This window comes from Glycine max, chromosome 10 (assembly GCF_000004515.6).
Source record: "Glycine max cultivar Williams 82 chromosome 10, Glycine_max_v4.0, whole genome shotgun sequence".
NCBI classification, from domain to species: domain Eukaryota; kingdom Viridiplantae; phylum Streptophyta; class Magnoliopsida; order Fabales; family Fabaceae; genus Glycine; species Glycine max.
Window position 1 is genome coordinate 14,162,618 of NC_038246.2, and position 3,230 is coordinate 14,165,847.

At 31.8% G+C, this 3,230-nt stretch overlaps 1 pseudogene; it reads right to left on the reverse strand.

The window, feature by feature from the left end:
• Window positions 1-485: 485 nt before the first annotated feature.
• LOC106794771 (kinesin-like protein KIN-14M) overlaps window positions 486-3,230 on the reverse strand; it is a 32,328-nt pseudogene continuing 29,583 nt past the window's right edge.

The window sequence follows — 3,230 nt, forward strand, 5'->3', positions numbered from 1 at the left end:
ATTAAGAAAAAAACTTACTTGTATGAAACAAGACAGTATGTTACCAAAACATATATATCATTAAGTTCAGAATACAAGTCGCTGCTTATAATTAATCAGTCAACTAACCCACATAGCCTTTTTAATTTGCTAGTGCACATAGGAAGCTTGGTTGATCACTGCAAGTGTAGTTTTGTCACTGGGAGACAAATCATGCACTCACAACATTGTTTTGGCTCAAGAAGATACAATGCATAACTTGAACCATCATGTAGCAAGACATCTTAGTCATTTATCAGGTTTTGTGCTCACTTCTGATCTAGGGAAGAATTTAGGGGTTTTGTGATAACACTACGTACCCATTATTCAATCTCCTCATGCCCTGCCCCAATGAAAAACACTATGCTACCTCAATCAAAATGAGACCAAGTACAGTGATCACAACTATTGGAACACTACGCTACCTCAATCAAAACGAACAACACTACACTACACTATGCTACCCATTATTCTACTTTTGGAAACTCTGCCAAAACTGCAGTGGTCACAAGTATTGGAACATCGCACTCAAAGTGCGAAGTGGCTGCCATGGTGCTATACACATTACAATAGACATTAAGCATTCAAAGGACTACAAAGTGAGCATGACTTACCTCGATCAAAATGAGACCCTATGAGCGTGAGTGAACACCCGAAACAAACTACAAAGTGAGCACCAGTTCCACAAACCAAATCCTTGTAGTAGAAACAAACAAAGGACCTTGCAGTGAGCACAAGTTCCCCAAACAGACCTAGGTATTCAATAGAACATGTTACAGAGAAGAAAGAGTCATGAAATGTACCTAGGTGGAGAAGAAGAAGGTTAGATAGAGAAGAAGAGAGCTTAGATGGAGAAGAAGAAAGCGCGAACAAATAGGGCTCACGTCTGATATATTTTAAAATGTATGTCCAACATCGGTTTTCAATAAAAAAAAAAAACCGATGTTAACAAAATGATGTTAATGTTAACATCAGTTTTCTAGAAGAAACCGATGTTAACTTATCATATATCAACATCGGTTTTCAAGGATTTATTTTGGGTTTTATTTTTATTTGTTGTTCAAATACTTTATACTTAATATTTATGAAGGTGACACGATAAACAAAAAACATGCCACCACAATAAGAATCATAAGTGACATGCTAGGACAAGTGTCAAAAAAGAAAAAGAAAAACATTTAAAATGTTCAAACAGTATAGAACTGCTGAAATATATATTTCATATTAAGATTTTTAAGGCAGATGGTTGTGATTGCAAGTAAAGGACCACTTTTTTGTAGTGTCACTACAAAAACATTTGATTAATTTTGAAAATCTCTCACAACAGATTCGCTACGCACATATAAGCACTAAAAGGAGTTATCAAGTATGATGTAGAAAAAAGGAAAAAAAGGGATTAAATTAGCTCTAATGGTATTAAATATATTATATTAATAGTATTAATTATTGTAATCAGTTTTTCAAATGTAGTTTTCTTTTAATGATTTATTAAATGATATATTTTATATTATTAAATTCATATAATTAAATTCTTATTAATTTCACATTAATCACTTTTTTTATATAAAATAAGTAAATAAAAAGTATGTAAAATAGTTATAATTAGAGATTGAATATAGCTATTGATATAAATGGATCTCATTCATAATCTTCAATTGTGATGGGTGTACATCCACCCCTCAAGTATTTCATGAAAACAAATACTATCTCATACCAACAATATTATACACAATATAGGGTATATATTGAATTGGATTGTATCAATCACAAGTACATCTTTAATATCATTTCATAGCAAGGTTAGAAAAATAGAATCACAGTTAAATTAACATCATCACCAATGTGATTAGAATGATAAAAAAACTTAACAAATAAAACCCAAGACATCACATGATAATTAGAAAAATACAATAACAATAAATAATAGAAATATTAAAAATTAGATATACATAAATTAATATTATATACACAGAAAAATATGTACAAAGAACATTTTAGTTGATCAAGCAAATATCATAATTTTTGCCTTAATCGAAACCTATCAAAATCCAAGTGTGATTGAAAAATCACAATGCTGCAAAAGAATAAATTATTCTGCATTATGAAACATTGTCAATGATCTGGCACAAACATGCATCACGGTCATCAATTAACAATGTTAGTTATCAACAATGAAAGCTTTTTAACAAAAAAAAAATCATTAGCTTGCTCATAATTTAATTAAGTAGTTTAAATGCTTATGGTAAGTTGATAGCAAAAGATTAGTTCCCATTTCAGTATTTTCTTTTAATCAAATCAACACAGTAACTCGTGTAAAAAAATGGACACGGATGACTTTTTTTGGTCAACTTTGGTCAATCTTGCACTGCAGGATCCTTTTCAGGGTGAAGAAGATTCATCCTCAGATCAAAAGCCATCTCATCATCAGAAGAAGCATTACCACAATAAGGAAATTAACATTGAAAGCATTAGAACTATGAATATGACTCGATTTTTCTAGCAATAAGCTAGTTGTATTAATGAGTGGGTAAACGATCTTTACTCATGATAGCTCAGACAAAATCGCCAACAACAAAGTCCACTGATTGGCGCTTCTGGTAAGCTTGTAACTCATAATTTTTAGTTGAAATTGTCAATTTTACACATGCAATCTTAATTCTCAACACACTTTTTGGATGAGTCTTCCAAGGATTGTGTTGCCTTCTCTAACTTTTCTTCCTTTTCCAGTGATAAGGTAAAGCTACAAAATTGAGTCTCCCAATTTTTGATATAAGTTTTGCAAGACCATCTTTAATTCGAATAAGTGGCTTAAAGGTGTAAATGCACAGTCCTTCCAAGCGAGCAACTCAAAGGTGTAAGACCATCTTAGAATTTCGTATGAGCATCTTCAATGAAAATGGAAGACTTGAACGAAAATGGTTGGCTTGCTCCTCATTGTTCTGGGAATAGATAAGGGTCTATATAATGAGCACAATGTATGAAGGATGGAAAAACTTCAATTTATGTAATCCCAGGTTAAGACTTGTAGTTCACACTAATCAATGACTAAGAAGCAAGAACCAAGCCATGTTTACAGAAAGGATATAGAAAAAATGACTTTCAAGTCTTCCTTTGAAGAGAAGAAGCAGATTGAGAGTGAATTGACACAAACAGATCAAGTCAATATGGTGAATGATACTACTAATACCATATTAATACCAATAATCGTAAAA